The sequence below is a fragment of the Pinus tabuliformis genome, chromosome 5_1 (assembly GCF_031772625.1).
Source record: "Pinus tabuliformis cultivar Carrire ecotype Pingquan chromosome 5_1, CPIR1, whole genome shotgun sequence".
Classification (NCBI taxonomy): Eukaryota; Viridiplantae; Streptophyta; class Pinopsida; order Pinales; family Pinaceae; genus Pinus; species Pinus tabuliformis.
In genome coordinates this window covers 736,252,110-736,271,371 of record NC_142305.1, presented here as the reverse complement: position 1 = coordinate 736,271,371, position 19,262 = coordinate 736,252,110, and the positions used below count along the sequence as shown (strand labels likewise).

The 19,262-nt window shown below is 36.3% G+C and overlaps 1 pseudogene; it reads right to left on the bottom strand.

Moving 5' to 3' along the window:
• LOC149167046 (longifolene synthase-like) overlaps nt 1–18,325 on the bottom strand; it is a 39,993-nt pseudogene extending 21,668 nt beyond the window's left edge.
• Between the last annotated feature and the right edge of the window lie 937 nt (nt 18,326–19,262).

Below are 19,262 nucleotides of genomic sequence, written 5' to 3'. Positions count from 1 at the left end.
CCGTCTTCAAAACTGAATGTCATTATGAATCCTTCGCGCAGAATATCCCATTCACCTATACCATGGCGGAGCTCTGTTTCTACATACCAGTTCATCGGGACGACATCCAGGGTATGACAGAACAAGTGCACCCATTCAGGTTGGGGCTTCTCTCCATAAGCCTGAGCCCATTTGGCCAAGTGTGCACGCAGATCATCCTACCCATCATACTTGTCTGTCATTCGCATCTTCAGCTTCCCAAAGCGAGTTCTCATCATTCTCCTACATTCGCGCCAATCATCAAAGCTTCCCTTGTGCATACCCCACCACCTTGCGGGCGTAGCATGTAGTGCCCAGTCCAACGCCTAGAAGCACTACTTTTCTGGTACCTCCCTCTCAAATGCATCCAGAAAAATATCTACATCATTCAGGCCATCATAAGTAGGCAGATTTCTTACCTCTGATGACACACAATGCAGCGACCGAGTCATCATGTTGCAGCTCAGTGTAGTCACCTCATGTAGCCGATTCTGCCAGCGCTCTAGTTCTTCATCAGAGTCCGAGATGTAGGAACTCTCGCAATCCCATGTAATTCGTCCACCCGAGGTGGGATTCACCCAATATTGGTCTCATGTTGTTATCTTATAGATACAATCTAGATCTTCATTTCTCTCATAATCGTGGACTGGTTTAGTAGAGCACACTCCTTCAACAGGATCTAGGGGTACTATTATGCGGAGCAATTTCTTTTCAAATATCATCTTTCATTTCTTTAGGTTTATTACCCCATTCATATCAGTAGCCCAATAAATTTCAAGGAGCACAAGATAGGGGTTGTTGTCATCCACAATTTCTATCACTTCAAATTCAGTCAGTGCGCTCGCATCTTCAATATCTATAGTCACCCCCTACAGCCGTCCCATGGGGATGATCTTCTAATGATTCACCATCCTTCGCTGAATCAGAGACCATTGTAGTGCGGGTCTCCCCATCTGCTCCAAAGTCTGTTTCGGTAGGACGTTTGCATCTAACCCTAGGTCCAAAATAACCTGATCCATTTCATACTCTCCTATATGTGCGGTCAGTCTCATCTCCCGCCCTGTTCTTGTTTTATGCTTGTCAATCTTTCGCACTACACGCGACTCACCCGGAGTGTTTCCGGCACATCTTTTTAAAAGCTCTTATAACCCCTTCATAGCCTTACTATCACGCAATAACTTCATACAAGTCTCCAGGAAAGTTGTAAGCATAGAAGGGTCCATCTCCTGATCAGGCTTATCCTTGCTCCCTGAGGTGGAGACCTCAGCGAAGTTCTTCTTCGCTTCCATGAAGGTTTCATGTGCGTGCTCCAAATCGAACTCAGCCTCCTTCGCCAAAGCTTTGCGAACCCATGTACTGTCTTCTAGTTGTTTCCCCTTGTCATCTCTTATTGCGGTTCCACTTCGGAGCACTATATTTACGTTTGGATCCTTTTCGCACAGCTCATACCTCATCATTTGTAGGTGCTGAGTTGGCTGAGGGGGTAGCACCCCCTTGTCACTTATTCTTGCTATTAGCACAGGGCAGTCTTCTGTTTCATAATCAAATAGAGTGCAATACTTGCACGACGGACGGGTTGGGTTAGCGCAATCCAGAGCATAGCATCCTGGTTCTTCGCAATTGTGGCAGATCAACTGTCCCTGACCTCTGCCAGGTCCTCCTCCACCTCAGCCTCGTCCGCGCCCCTGAAATCTTGTTCGCGCCATCCTCGCGCTCTGGTCAAGGGGTCGCATTTCTGTCTGGACCCTATAGTCGGGTGTTATATCCATCATCAGCTCATAGCTTCAGCAGTTGTGCTCATCATGCCCTACCGACCTACAGAAGTTTCAAAACAGTTGTTGTGGTGTCTATACAAACTTCTGCAACAAATGACAGTTATCCGTACCATCTTTTCCTGCTACCTAACATATATCACACAACAATGTAGGCCCCTCACTCGATCCTGCTTGAGCTTTCGGCCTCAAAGGTATTGGTCCTCCTCCTGTAATGTAGTTCGCAAAGACCAGACAATGGTCTTTGTCATGCCCCTGACTCTTACATTTCAGAAACCATACCTCTTCGTGCACCTCTGGTCGGATTGTTATGTCCTGCTTCAAACTTTGCATCTCAAGGCAAATATTTTTCAACTACGCATGGATCTATTGAACCCCTAGATTTGGATCTTGCATCGGGGTTTCATGCAGTCTCATTTCAATCTCCAAGGCCTTCGCCTAAGTTGTTATCTTTTGTTGCGACAACGCAACCCTTAAGTGTGGCAGTAGCGAAGCCACAAACCACTCGTGATGTTGCCCGTCTGTCAAGTTCATATTAGCTTCGTGGATTTTACACTTCAACCTTTGATCTAATTCCCAAGGTGTCTCACCTGGTTGCATCATGATTTCCTTGAACCCCACAATAGACTGTGCTTCAGATTTAGGCCTACTGAATTCTTTGTTCAGTGCGGTCTGGATGTCTGCCACTCCAGCATTCAGGTTATCATTAGAGTACTTGATGTACCAGGTTAGCATGCGATCCTGTAGAGCACTAATCAATGTTGCCTTCTTCATGTTATCATCTGTAATGCCCTGAGCTTCCCATACAACTTTTACGACAAACCAGAACTGGTCCAGGTCCTCATTTCCCAAGCCTTTGAACAAAGGTAGCTTCATTGAATTTGCCATACTGAACTGCAGCGGAGGTGGGGTTGGTACGGGTGAAGTCGCAGGTGATGGTGGTGAAGTTGGAGGTGGTGTGGGTGGAGGTGGTATTCATGGGAATCCTTTTCCTATTAATTGAATAGCACTTCGCAGAGAAACATGTGCTATCCATTCTTTGTCACCTTGCGAAGGCGAAATAAATGGGCTATATTCAGGACCCTTTTTTCCTTCGTTCCTGTAAGTTTTTGTGCTTCGCGTAGCACTAAACATCAAGGTAGCTACATAACCCATTTTTTGCACAATAGCATTTTAATCCAGGTATTCAAAGATTTCACGTACTTACCTCGCGGTCCTTTGAAAAAGCGTCACTCTACCTCACTATAGTTGACTAAGGTGTCGACCACGAATTCAGTTACAAATCCTCCTATGACGCAATCAAGCCAATGATCAACAGCGCAGGTAATCTTATCCTCAATTTCTTCCAATTTTTGTACCAACTCCGAGGTCCAAACAATAGGGCCATCAAGTTTCCACCTTCCTTGGTTATCTGCTAGCTTCGTGACCCACTCGTATAGCTCAATCAGAAAGGAGCAGAAAAAGATTTCATGGATATCTGTATATAGGTATCTGTCCAACCACTATTCCTTTGTCAGTCGTGGGTTTTTGATCTCTTGCGCCGCGAATTCATGGATCTTCCTATCCAACCAGTCTCTGATCTATTTCTTAGTTGGATTCCAGTGATACGACATCACACATCTCTTATGCAAATTCTGGTCCCGGCAACGGAACCATTGGTTGGCATTAGGGGGCCTAACCCAGGTTCAACATTAGTTAGCCAAACAAATCCATACACTATTGGCCCTTTCGGCATCAGACCGCGGAGCGCAGATCGAAATCTCACCCGAAGCAGTATGGGAAGATGCTGGAACCAAGTTTTCATACCCTGAGATGGTCGTGATGTTGTTTTATTCCTTTTATTCCTGCCTTCACGCATGTCACTTAGTTCTAGGGCTCTATCTACCTAACCCCTTATTCCTTCCTTTGATACCTCCGCGAAAGGGTACAGCTGACCTTCACATAGCCCTAACCTTCGATTCAGATACTTTCACGCTACTAAGGCATTGTATTGCATAGATTGTCCAGTTATCTTAAGAATCTTACTTATCTTATTAGATACTCACAGTTAGCACCGCGTAAACATATATTCTTATTTGCGTTCAGTTATCCAACATAATTATACACATTCACGCATCACATAAGCATTATAAAGGAAATTCATACATAAAATGACAAGATGCATTAATCGGAACAAAGACACAGAAATTGCAAAATACTTCTCTTTATTGATATCTTCCAAGTGATTACAAACTCTATCCACCCTACGCACACAACTGCAGGGGTCCATGCACTCAGCTGCGGACTTCTACCCTAGGCCTCTACGCACTCATCTGAAGAGCCTCTACCTATGCTACGACCCGAAATTTAGACTTCCTACTTCAGAGCTATGACTCTCTTACATGATCTTTCTATTGATGTCTCTTCAAACTACTTAGAGCTTAGCTCTTTTTATACAATGCCATGGTCTGTGGACCATGGATGGATCTTTTACAGCCGACTTTTACTTTACAAAAGTAAGGGCGGACAGCCCTTTATGATTATGACACCTTCGTGCTCCGTGACCAAAAAATGTGGAGTCTTTACAAGTTTATTACAAAATTTGACCAAAACATGGGCTTTTAGCTCCAAAACTTCCCTTTGGGGGATCCCGTTCCCAACACCATTACATCCACTCTCATTAAAACTTGGTTTAGATATTCTGTTGCGATGCCTTTACGTCGTCCATCACCTCTTCTCCGGGAAATAAAATTTGTGAAGCCCTAAGTAACATTAACATGCATACCATTTCTTCTTATTCAACAGTGGAACTGTGGAAGAACAACCTATTTTCATTCTTGAAATTCTTGTTGAGCTAATTTATTAACACAATATAACACAAGTATTCATTATCAATCTAGGTTTGTAAAACTTAGAGGCATGTCCATAATGTATGGATATCAGATGTAGCCAAGCTTAGAAGATAAAATATAAGGAATTAAGGAAGTGTATATTACAAATATAAATCTATCTTAACAATTTCTAATTCACTTCTGTAATATAGGTGAGATGAAGTGGCTCTTAACTTAAGAGATCCATTTGTATCCTTCTTTTACAATATCGCTTAACGAATAGAAATCAAAAATCATTAATTAATAACAGCTCAATATGCATGAATAAACAATGAAGGATACTCCTAACTTAAGAGATCTTTGGTATTTCTCATCACAATTCACTCATCATTATGCTATTGTTAGAAAACTAAAATTGCATAAAACTTCTTAAACACAATAAACATGAATTCTAGTTTTGATCCATTAATTCAACAGAAGGAGAATTCAACTTGAACACTTTGTTGTCCCTTCTTATCAAAGTGATAAACAAACTAAGATTCATCAGCAATATAAATCATTACACATCAATTCAAGTAAGAAAATCTGAAACAAAACCAGTAAACAAATCTGAAGCAACTAGTTCATGAAAATTAAGCTAGTTAACAATGAAGTGTACTTAGCTTGGAGTGGGGGCCCTCCACCCTTGCCTTGCACACTTGAGGATGCTATCAACTACTGCAACTTCAGTCACTCATCCACACCAATGAACAGAAAAATGGAAGTAGAACAAGTTCTTCAAATTAACTTCAAATATTCAAATGTCTCAGCATAAAGTTATACAAAAACTACATACATAAGCCTTCAAAGTTTTGGCTTTAAATAGAAGATCATGAAACAAACTGATATAAAGTCTCTCTAACAACTATATCTACTCATATCCATCTATCCAAGTTGAATCCATCCAATCTATCTCTAAAAATATGGACAATCCCATAAAATCATAAAACTGCCCTATTTCCTAGGGATTTTCTGGATGACTGGTCCTGTTTGACTAGCTTTGACTAGGCCTGATTTAGCTTGTTTTGACTGAACCAATTGGAGTTAGTTCAGTCCTAGTTCCCAATATTTCCATACATGTATCCATCTCAAGCCCAGGTGTCCTGCAAATATGACATCCATATAGCTATTACGGGAATTTCTGATTCTGTCCAAAAATTGCACTTGAAATTAAATTTTCATAAAAACTTCTAGAAATTACAAAATTAAAATTAAATACCTGAATGTGTATAAAATACATCAAAATGAGGTGGATGTGATGGAAAATGGATGAATAATATAAGAGTTAAGTAAGTTTCCTTAAGCAAAAATGGACCAAAATTGAGGGCCAACATCTCCCCCTTGCTGATCTTCAAGCATATCCTCATGCTTGTTTCTTTCTCTTGGACCTCCTTACCCCTGTTGTGTATCCTGTTCCTAACCCTAATGCCTCCTGTTGTGCTACCTCTAACAGATAATCTATCCCCATTCTGTGTTCTTATTTATACAAAGTAGTCTTAACCTTCTATTTTTCATATTTGTTTTTCCACATGTTCTTTTCTTTAAGCCACTTGAATGCCTGTTTGCAAAGTATGTCATTCTTTCTCTTTAGTTTGCCTATTTCTTCAGTTAATTTTTCATTCTCCTTAACCATCTTTGCATTACTCTTCTTACTTGCCTATTTTCCTTTTTCAAGTGCTTTTCCAGAATCTTATTTATTTCTAGTTGGTTTGTTTCTTTGATTTTGCTCAAGTGTAACTCTTTTTCAAGTTCCTGTGTGTCTTTTGAAAATGATGTTGCTACCACATCATCAAAATAAGAGTCTTTCTCTAGAGCTTGTTTCTCTAGTCTCTCAATGATATCCTCTACCTGCTTCTCTGTAGAACATGTTTCTACAATTTGTACTTCTTGGTCCCTGCTACTTGTTTCTATTGGGCTCTTCCTCCTAGGCTTCCTAGGAGTGGATAAGATGGATATTTCTTTTTCAACCATGACAGTGTTGGTTTGTTTCTTGGGCCTAGTTCTGGGATAAAGTGGTGAAGTTGTAATGTCTCTGGTTTCCTGCTCTACGGTTTTTTGTTCCTCAATGACATGTTCTTGATACTGGTTTTGATTTAAAAACTCTCTCCAAGTTATGCCCTGTGTTTTGACTTGATACTCTACAAGTATTTTTATGAGCCCCTGATGATAGACTTGTGCCTCCCTTGGTTTATTCTCATTTCTTGCTGATTCTATCATCTTAATGAGACTTCGGAAGAAGAAATATGGCAGGTTTATTTTGACTTCCCCCTTAATGTGTTGGAGGAGCCTAACATGATACAAGTGTGCCACACTCTGTCCCCTATCACAAGTGAAGAATTTCTGAATAATCAAGACTAGTTCCCCCCATGGCTCATTGAACCACTCCCTGGGTATACCTTTGGCCCTGTCAAAGGCTCCCTTCCTATTTTTCTCCAAGAAGAAAGTCCATGCTTTCTCCTTGAAATGTAGATCCTTGTGATAATTTTCCCCTGTCAGTGGAAGGTCTAGTGCTTGGGAAATGTATTCCTGAGTCACTGGAATGATTAGGTTCCCTACCCTTGTTTGCTCCTGAGTATAGTTATTCACAAATTCTTTGGTTATCCCCTCACTATGACCATTGAACCTTTGTAAAAACCCTATAAGCCCTACTTGATACAACTTTTCTACTGTTTCCTTCTTCCATTGTTCTATTTGAAATTTTGGCTCTATCCTGGTGGTCATGTTTTCTGTAAACCAGTGGATATACCCTTCTACTATCATTAACTTCATTTTTAACAATAAAAATAACAATCATTTATGCATACAATTCCTTTTTGATTCAGTTTGTAGAAGGCTTACCTTTCCCTTGTTATTCTTTAGAATGATAAAACCAAGCTTCTTTTTGTCTCTGTCTTTCTGTAATCAATGAATCAGTGTTTTTTATTAACTTCTGTGATTGAAAAATAAAAACAAATTTCTTTCTCTGATGTAAAATCCACTCTTGACTCTGTCCCTTTTTATCACATCCATGTTCTATCCATACAAACAAAGTATTCCTTTTCATGCATAACACTGTTTATAAGAGAAGACTTGGAAATCAACCTCTGTTCTTTTTTTTAAACAAAATCATATCATGATTTTTTTCCTTTTCGAATTTCCTTGTCACTCTCTTAACTCATTCATATGTAAAACAAATCATATGTCAACACCATTATTTAGATCTCATTCATATATCAAACTGGAGTTTTTTCTTCGTTTACTGTTTGTCGAATTAATGCCACTATGTATGCAATTAATCTTACTGTCTATGCAATCAAATTCACTGTCTATACAATCAACCCACGATTTTTTCATTTTGAACTCATTGTTTACACAATTAAACCACGGTTTTTGAGCTCACTATGTACTCAATGAATCCATTTTTATGCATTTCTTTGCAAGTTCAATACTCTGTTTTATTGACCAATTTGGTGTAGACATGCAGACCTTAACTTGTCATTCTATCTCATTACCCAACACGTGTTTATGCAATCAGAATTACAATCAAACACTCTGTTTTAACTCGGCGACAGCATGTGTTTTCAAAACTCCACTTTAAACACTATGTTTTCATTGTTCAATCTCAAAAAAAGATTGTGTTTATGTATTCAAAACTACACTAAACACTTCGTTTCATTACTCAAGCTCAATGAAAACATTTAGTTATACAATCAAACATTCAATTCGGTGATTTAATGAGTGAACATGGAGGTTCCAAATGGAGTTACCTGGCTACAATGACTTATATTGATTTTCCTTTGATCTTGACTCAACCGACCTGCATTTTATTATGGTTTCCACTTGTTAAACTTCAGTTCAAAACATCTATTCCTTGACTGATGGCAGAGATAGCTAATGACAAATGACAACAGAAGTTGGAGCGCTTTCCTATCTCGGAGTTTAACTTCTATTTTAATGAAAGAATCTCGTGATTTCCTCATAACCATCTGTTGCATTCAATGAGGGAGATCAAGTTTCGATCTTACCTTATTTCGCACGAGATCTCTTTGAACTAACTCCACTTTCTATGTTAGTCTTCTCGGCTTATCTCTTGATCCTCTCCAGATTTCCTCCTTATCACTCCAATCCCCAACCGCTATATCTTCTGCCTTTGCCTTCTCGGTTTACTTTCCTCTCTTTTCATGTTTCTTCACTCAAACACTCCTCTCAGACTCTCAACTATATGCTTAAATTCTTCTACAATATTTCGTTGCTCTCCCTAAGCCTTCAGAATGGCTGTGATGGTGGAGATGGAACGATATTCACCACACTCTGTGTGTACAATGGCAAACTCTGTGTATTCAATGGTGGACTGCTTACAAACTCACGACGTTGTTTGAAACCTCTATTGTTTGTATTTGAAATTTCGTTTGACTATTCACCTGATCTGATGGCTTCCATCGTGGTCGTCCCTCATTCCATCGTGGTTGTCGTGACTGTCCCACATACCATTCCTTAGAATTGTTGCGACATTCATTGTTTGACCTTGACTGATATGCTACTTATTCCATCGTATTATTTTCAAACCATATGTTTCATTATAGTTGGCTCGTATTTGTTATGCACTGTATTTTGATTGCCATTTGAATAGTTTTGATTGCACGTTGTATGGTCTTATCTCCATTCAACTGTCATCGTAATTTCCCTTATATCCACTACCTCCATTACCTACAGCTTATTCCTCTGAATCACTCATAACATGTATTTTCATTGTTTGATTATTATAATAACATGTATTTGCATTTTATGTTTATTATAATAATCATTATCACTTCAATAGTATCATTCCTTATGCAGTATCATAACTTATTACAATGAATCATTTCCACTTTATATTTTATAATGCGCATGTTTCCATATTTTTTTATTTCAATATATCTCTTTTTAATTTTAAGAATGACCATATTTAGGTCATGTTTTAAAATTAATTCCATGATACTAATGTTGTTGTTGGTTGTGCAAGTTCTAGGGTTTCAATTGATGAACCCTCTATTCTGATCCTTTTTGCTTTTCAAAAAACTTGTGTTTAGGAGAATATGGAATATGGATATGGAGTATGTAAATGGAGTATGGAATATGAATATAGGATATGAAATAAATATTTGGAGGATGTTTATAGTATTAAATAGAGGATAATGGTTATGAATAGGATAATAGGGTGAGGGTAATAAAAGGAATATATAAGTAAAATAACAAGATGAGGGTAGTAAAATGAAGATGTAAATAAAATTATGCTTTCAGGTACTAACTTAATTTTAACATGTTTCTAAAGATTTCTTAAAAAAAATTGAATTTTCAAGAGCAAAACTTTGTACTTACAGTACTTGTACTCCCTATGATGTCTTCTGGTAAAATGTCTTTGATGAAATGTCTAAGATGGATTGAAATATAAACTTTATTTCTTCTTCCTGTTCTTGAATCCTTCATTGATTCAAGTCCATTGATTGTTGATGTCATTCAAGTTCCGTCTGCAATTGATTCATAATAACTCAGGTCCCTACTGTCATGTACATTTTTTATGCAGTATATACAATTTTTTTTTTAACATTTCAGGTCCCTTCTGCTCAATGGTTTCAAAAATGTTTCAGGTCCCTACTGCGATACAATACAAGTTTCGTCATCAATTCAGCTGCTCAACTAAGTTTCTTTTGCGATTTCCCCCTTGCTTATATGAAGACTTGTCCTCAAGTCTTGTTTCTACAGAGGATCTTTCTGCAAAATCAAACTGTTGTGAGAGTAAAATAGAAATTGTGAATTCATACATGCCAAAACTAGTTGGTTTTCCTCTATGAATTCATGTTTGCTTGGTGCTAGTTGCCTGGTTCTCACTAGCAAACTTTTTACTTATTTATTTATTATTATTTTTTTTATTCTTCATCCTTTGGGGTACTGGAAGGAATATGGCTATGTTGTTCCATTACTTCCAAATCTGTCTCTTTTGTCATTTGTTTCACAAAATCTTCTTTATTGATAGGCTTACTGTAAACTTTAAGCCTATGTTTGTTTACTAAAAATGGTGTAGACTCTTGATCAATTGTTTTTATTTGAACAGCTCCGTTGTTGAAGATTTCTTCTATCTCATATGGCCCTAGCCAATAAGTTGTGAACTTTGCCTTGAAATCTTTGAATTTGGAGTCAAGACTTCTTTTCCATACACTAACTGGTATGGACTAAACCCAGTGGTGTTTTTCCATGTTATTCTGTATGCCCATAGTGCATCTCTTAACTTTTCTGACCAATCCTTCCTGTTCATCTGTACTATCTTTGTCATTATATTCTCTAGGACTTTATTTGTCGCCTCCACTTGTCCGTTTGCTTAAGGATGGTATGGTGTTGATTTCCTGTGTTTGAACTTGTACTTTTCTGTAAGATCTCGAACAATTTTTGAAGTGAAATGTGTGCCTTGGTCAGTTACGATCTGTCTTGGTACCCAAAATCTAACAAATATTTCCTCAAAGAGGAATGTGACCACTGTATTCTCTGTTTCCCTTGCTACCGCCTTTGCCTCAACCCACTTAGTTACATAGTCTGTACATACCAAGATGTACTTCTTTTTGTTTGATGGTGGATTTATTGGTCCCACAAAATCCAGAGCCCATTGCTCGAATGGTTCTATGAGCACTTGTGGCTTAAGTGGCATTTCATCTGATACTATTGGTCTTCCTATTCTTTGGCAACTGTCACACCTCTTGACATAGGCTTTGGAGTCTTTGAAGATTGTTGGCCAGTAGTAGCCCAATTGCAGCACCTTGTAGGTTGTCCGCTTGTCTACAAAATGACCACCACATGGCTCGTCATGACATGCTTTCAAAATTTCTAGTATTTCGTCTTCTCTAACACATTTTCTTATTATTAAATCAGAGCTAGTATAAAACAAATCACCATTCACCCAACTATATCTAGAGCTTTCTCTAATGATCTTTCGTTTTTTTTTCTTTGTGAACTGAGCTGGTAATTTCCCTAAGGATAAATAGTTTGCTATATCTGAAAGCCATGGTGTTTTTACAGTTATTGCAAACAAATGTTTATCTGGAAAATTATCTGCAACAGGATTTGGATCACTGGGTGTATGAAGCCTTGAAAGGAAATCAGCTACTTAATTGTCTTTCCCCGATCGATCTTAAATTGTAATGTTAAATTCTTGCATTAACAGTACCCATCTTGTTATTCTTCCGTTTGTGATTGATTTTTTCATTAAGTATTTGATTGTTGAATGGTCTATGTGAATAAACACTTGATATCCTATTATGTAATGTCTGAATTTGTTTACTGCATGTACTACAACTAACATATCTTTCTTTGTGATTGTGTAGTTCAATTCTGCTGGTGTTAAGTTTTTTCTTATGAAGTATATAGCATAATTGAACAGGTTTTCTTTCTGTCCAATTGATGCACCTATAGCAGTATCAGACGCATCAATTGAAATATTAAATGGAAAAGACCAATTCGGTCCTCGAAGAATGGGGGCAATCGATAGTTTTTCTTTCAATATTTGAAATGCATTTTGATAATGATTTGTCCATTGGAATTCAACATCCTTTGCAAGTAACTTGAATAGAGGCTATGTTATTTTACTGAAATTTTCTATAAATCATCTATAGTAGCCTACATAACCCAAGAAACTTCTTACCTCCTTTTGAGTTGTAGGTGGCATCAAATTCACAATGACTTGTATTTTAGCTGGATCCACCTTAATTCCTGATGAGGAAATATGGTGTCCCAAGACTATCCCTTTTGTTAACATCATATAGCATTTTTCATTAATCAAGGACAGATTTTCCTCTATGCATCGTTTCAAAAATTTCCCACGATTTTTCAAATAATCGTCATATGTGTTTCCATATACAGCGAAATCGTCCATATAGACTTCTACACATTCATGGATCAAATCAACAAATATTGCAAGAACTGCTCTTTGGAAAGTAGCAAGTGCATTACATAATCCAAATGGAAAAACATTATATGCATAGGTTCCCTATGGGTAGGTAAATGTTGTTTTGTCTTGGTCTTCCAATGCTATTCTAATTTGATTATACCCACTAAACCCATCTAGAAAGGAAAAGAATTTCTTCCCAGCTAATGAGTCTAGGACTTGGTCAATAAATGGTAGCAGGAAATTATCTTTTAATGTTGTTTTGTTTAATTCCTAGTAGTCCACACATATTCTCCACTTTCTGTTTTTCTTTGGTACAATTACAAAGGGAGAAACCCATTGACTATCAAAAATAGGATAGATGAACCCAACTTGTAGTAGTTTCTGTAGTTCTTTTTTCACTATTTCCTTCATCATGGGGTTCATTAACCTTTGAGGTTGCCTTACTGGTTTAATCTAGTCATCTGTATAGATATGGTGGATACATGTGTTGGGATGAATTCCCTACATATCTGTGTAATCCCAGGCAAAAGCTTTTGAGTATTTTTGTAGTAATGCTATTACCTCTTGCTCTTGTGACGATTGTAAATGGTTACCAATGTTCAAATGTTTTCCAGGATATATCTCAATTGTTTTTGTTGTTGAATTGGTAATTGTGTTTACAGGAAAAATATTTGTGAAGGATTCTTGCAGGGATTGAATTGTACAAGTTTCCTGAAAACACTAATTCAAAAGATTACTTGTAGCTTCGTACTGAGTTACTCTAAGTTGCTCTGAAATATCTGGTTCTGAGATGAAAAGATCCAATAGATCTTCGTTCTCCTCTTCTTCTCTAAGATCAAAGACTTGGTTAATACTTAGAAAAGATTTAGTTTGTTCTTGTTATTGTTCTTCAAGAATTGATACTAAAGAAGGTGATTGTGCTGAAGAATAAAGTGTGATGGGTTTTCTCTCATCTCCATGTGCAATAATCATACTTCCAGATCTGCATCCTATAAAGGCATCATCAGTGGATAACCACAGTCTGCCTAAGATTAGAGGATGTCCTCCCAAGTTTGTTTTTGGATACAAAATGAGGAAGTATACAGGATACTCCCATGAATCCAAAGAGACTATGATATATTCTAATATTCCTTCTGGTATAACTTTAGATCTGTCTGTTAACTCTAAGATTGTAGTAGTAGATCTAATGTTATTTAAATCCAAATGTTTCATTGTCTCTGTAATCATTACATTTATAGCTGCTCCCAAATCTTTCAAAGTGTTTGGAACTGAGAAATTGTTTATTGAAATAGTAACCATGGGGATACCAGGGTCAATATATTTTTCTATTGTTGTCTTTATAGACATGAGGCTTGCTAATTTTCCAATGACTTGGATTGTAGTAGGATCCTTCTTCTTTTTACCAGTTTTCTTGATGCATAATTCCTTTACTATTTTAGCATAAATTGGTATTTCTTTTATCGCTTGCAATAAAGGAATTTTTACATAAGCATTTTTCAATTCATCCAAAATATCAAATTCAGGAAGGGTCATTTGAATTTTCTGCTCTACTAACCTCTCTGGATAGGGTGGTGTTTGAGTTATGATATCTTTTCCTTTCTGACTTTGTTTTTCTGAATGTGATGTTTCGGGTTGTTCTCCTTGTTCAGCTAGTTTTTCTATGATTGGAGGAGAATTTTTATGAAGTACTTTCCCAGACCTTAAATGGACATCATTTATGGACAAAATGGAGTATGTTGGAAAATATATTGCTTCTTCCACATTGTATACAGGTTTATCCATTTTATTGCTCAGATTTTCCACCGGCTAGGCTGGTAGTTGATTTGGTCTAGGCTGGTTTGAAGGCAGATGTAGTTGTTGTGGTTGTGTTAGCAATGATGCGGAATTCTATTGTGGAAATGGCATGGATTGTGGATATTTTTGGAATTGTTGGTATTCGAATGGTTGTTGATATTGTTGTTGGTATTGTTGAGGATAAATTTATTGAGGTGGCTAGTTTCCATAACAATATCCTCTCCAACCTTGTGTAGGTTGGTTTTGATATAGTTGTGGAGGCCAAGCTTGCCATGGCATTGGGGTATTCCAAGAGTTTTGAGGAGGATACTGATAGTTTTTTTGAGGGAATTGCTGACGGATTTGTTGAGGAATCCTTGGCTGCCAAGGCCTTCTTGGTGCCACATAAGAGAAACCTTTTGTTCCTTGTACTTCTTCCATTGGATACATTTGCAATTCTTTCAACCTTAGACAATTTTCTGTTGAATGACTTTCTATGCAAAGACCACATACTTGAACACTATGTAAAGGACATTCTCTTAATGCATGTTTTTTCCTACATTTGGGACAAAAGATTGTTAAAACTTGTTCTTGTTCTTCTTTATTTTTATTTTATTTTAGAACATCTACTTGTGTCCCTAATGTACTTAGGAGATCAATTTTGAAGTTTTCCAGCAAGCTTCCTATCTCTGCTCTTGTTACCCCTCTTGTTACAGATTTTGCTACTTTTGAACTAACATTTCTTCTTCCAGCTTTTGATCTTCCTCTAGAATATTTTGGACATAATTCTGCAATTTCATTAAATGGCAAGTTTGAAATGTCACCCTTTCCTATTACATTCATAATGTCAAGGTATTCATCTCTTATACCCTTGAGAAAGATTGTTTGAATGGTTTCTTGGTTTAGCGAGTGTTGTTTATATTTTTGTAGATTATAAGCAAATCTTTCTAAATATTCTTCTAAACTTTCATCTTTTTGTTGTATCATTATGAAAACATTCTCTTTTGAGTCCCTAGTCCTACAATAGGCTTGGTATTTTTTAAGAAATATTGTCTTCATTTCATCCCAAGAAGTTATTGTTCGCTCTCCTAAACCCATGAACCATTTTAAGGCTACTACTTTCAAAGTAGCAGGAAAGAGACGAAGTTTGTGTGTGTCTATGTATCTGTAAGTTCTACACAAGATGTCAAATTCAAACATAAATGAATCAGGATCTTCTGTTGACATTCCATAAAATTTAGGCAATACAGAAGGTGGAATATTTTTCATTTTCACATCTTCTCCTAATATTGCGCTTGTATCCAATATTGGAAAGCCAAAAGTAGCTTCCGGATCACTAACATTTTCCTGTTCATTGTCATTTTGTCTTTTCCTATCCTCTTCTCCCTTTCTATCATTTTCTCTTTTTACTTCTTCCTCTCTTTGTCTTCTCCATTCTCTTTGTTGTCTTTCATATTCAAGTCTTTGTTCAGGAGTAAAAATAACAGATCCATGCCCTTCTTATGTCATAGATTTAGCTATTTCGATGTCAACTTGAGACTCAGGTTGTTTGAAAATAGGTTTATCTATGGATTCAAAAATGGGTTGATTTACTTTAACATTTTCTTTTTGTTTTGCTTTTGGAGTTTGTTTTCTTTTTACCTCCCAGACTAACAAGGTTTGTCTTTCAATTAAAGTCAATCTTTGTCCTATTCTTTGTTTTTCTTCTAATTCCTCTATTGTTGGTTTACCAGCAACCGGTGTGGTTAGTTTTGATGGTCCTACTTCTATTGATGGGGGGTTTTGTTTAATAAATCTACCTTTAGGATCTCTATTTCTAAGCATAAAGAAACATAACTAAGAAAAATGTAACATAACTGAATTTTTGTTGTTTTTGTTTTATCAAATTTTTAGAGTTTTTGTTTTTATCTTCTATTTGACTATGTTGATGAATGCCTCCCCGGAAACGGTGCCAAAATGTTGAGCTAATTTATTAACACAAATTAACACAAGTATTCATTATCAATCCAGGTTTGTAAAACTTGGAGGCATGTCCACAATGTATGAATATCAAATTTAGCCAAATATAGAAGTTAAAATATAAGGAATTAAGGAAGTGCATATTACAAATATAAATCTATCTAAACAATTTCTAATTCACTTCTGCAATATATGTGAGATGAAGTGGCTCTTAACTTAAGAGATCCATTTGTATCCTTCTTCTACAATATCACTTAATAGATAGAAATCAAAAATCATTAATTAACAACAGCTCAAGATGCATGAATAAACAATGGAGAATCCTAACTTAAGAGATCTTTGGTATTCCTCGTCACAATTCACTCATCATTATGCTATTGTTAGAAAACTGAAATTGCATAAAACTACTTAAACACAATAAAGATGAATTCTAGTTTTGATCCATTAATTCAACAGAAGGAGAATTCAACTTGAACACTTTATTGTCCCTTCTTATCAAAGTGATAAAAAAACTAAGATTCATCAGCAATATAAATCATTACACATGAATTCAAGTAAGCAAATCTGAAACAAAACCAGTAAACAAATCTGAAGCAACTAGTTCATGAAAATTAAGCTAGTTAACAATGAAGTGTACTTAGCTTGGAGTGGGGACCCTCCACCCTTGCCTTGCACACTTAAGGATGCTATCAAATACTACAAATTCAGTCACTCATCCACACCAATGAACAACAAAATGGAAGTAGAACAAGTTCTTCAAATTATCTTCAAATATTCAAATGTCTCAGCATAAAGTTATACAAAAACTACATACATAAGCCTTCAAAGTTTTGGCTTTAAATGGAAGATCATGAAACAAATTGATATAAAGTACCTCTAACAACTATATCTACTCATATCCATATATCCAAGTCGAATCCATCCAATCTATCTCTAAAAATATGGACAATCCCATAAAATCATAAAACTGCCCTATTTCCTAGGGATTTTCTAGATGACTAGTCCTGTTTGACCAGCTTTGACCGGGCCTGATTTAGCTTGTTTTGACCGAACCAATTGGAGTTAGTTCAGTCCTAGTTCCCAAGCTTTCCATACATGTATCCAGCTCAAGCCCAGGTGTCCTGCAAATATGACATCCATATAGCTATTACGAGAATTTCTGATTTTGTCCAAAAATTGCACTTGAAATTCAATTTTCATTAAAGCTTATAGAAATTGCAAAATTAAAATTAAATACCTGAATGTGCATAAAATACATCAAAATGAGGTGGATGTGATGGAAAATGGATGGATAATATAAGAGTTAAGTAAGTTTCCTTAAGCAAAAATGGACCAAAATTGAGGGCCAAAAATTCTCCAAGACAGCTTTTACAGGCTAGACATAATAAAACGTGTGTCACTTCATTATGCTATTACAAAATATTAAAAATCCCCATAATAAGAAATCAACGCTTGCAGGTATCACCTGAGGATACGTTATATCGATGGAGTCGGAGAGCCAGAAATCCCAAGGCTGTAGCATTGAGATCTTTGGTGAGGGAATCTCTTGATCCAACACTGATGCCTTCCAGCTCATTTCAATATCTTCTCACAACAGCGGATGACGATTAGCCAAAAGGGTATGAAAAACCATGTTTTATATATTAAACATCAAATTAGTTGATACTAACTTGTAGACGTAATCAAGAGCAACTTGTAATTCATGGTGAAGGTGCTGATCAATTCCTAGGCATTCAAAAATGTCAACCATTTGGAGACGTTTGATTAAATCATCATTGCCATCTTTCATTTCACTCAAAATTAAATGCTTAACTTCTTCAATAATCTTTTCACAGCGTTCACGATATCGAAGTGCCTAATTACCATGCAGTGCAATACATTATAGAAGAGAGAGATTTTTTGTCACTGATTGAGATAATTTATTGACAGTGAGTTACCTCATAAGGCGACTTAAGAGATTGTATGAAATCGTCATCCCACATATTTCCATGATAATGAGCGTTGATGGAGGATCGGTTCACCTCGGAAGACAATGGTGCACCTATAGAAATCTGAGCCATTACTTCACCTAATCCAATCTTGTATCGGTTAATATAAGTCTTAGCCCTTCGATTGAAGTGATAAAAGAACAATCTCTTTTATAGGCCTGGATCGCTGGCTGGGCGAAGGTGAAGGAAACAAATGAGAACAAACTTTGGCGAGAGTGAAAGTAACGAAAATCACGTCATATAATGTATTGAGCAAAAAGTCCATGTTTTCCGTTTTTATAGTTAGATGTGTGATATTCATTTTATAATAACAAATCAATCAATAACTTAATATAAATGTATAAATTAATACATTGAATTTAATATTTAACCTAACCATAACAATTAAGTTAATATTTTGTGTTTAATATTTCAACTTATATTTTTTTATGGGCTTGTACCATCCAATTAATAATGTCTACTCATTAAAACAAATTGTTATGGGCTTGTACCATCCAATCAATAATGTCTACTTATTAAAAAAAATGATCATGGGTATGTACCATCCAATCAATGATATCTATAAAATTAGATATCTAATTAATAATATCTATTCATTGAAAAAAAATGGTACAGGGATGTACCAACTAATCAATGACATGTACAAAGTTGAATAAAAAATGTTATGAGTATGTACCAACTAATCAATGATGCATACAAAGTTGAAACAAAAATGTTAGGAGTATGCACCAACTAACCAATGATGTTTACAAAGTTAAATAAAGTAAAATTTGTGGAAAGTTATTATAAAAGCTTTTTAACTATTATATATGTAGGGGAGTTTTTGGTTTGAATTTTACAAAATATTTTTTGATTTTTTTTAATGTTTAAATTGTAATTTTAAAGGTGGAAATAAATTCAACACTTCGAAATGTATGTCGTTAAGAGACGAAATAAACTTTTTTAAATGTTATAGAGGCTTAAAGGTGACGGAATTTTCTTGAAAGCAGCAACGCTCAGCCTTTGGATA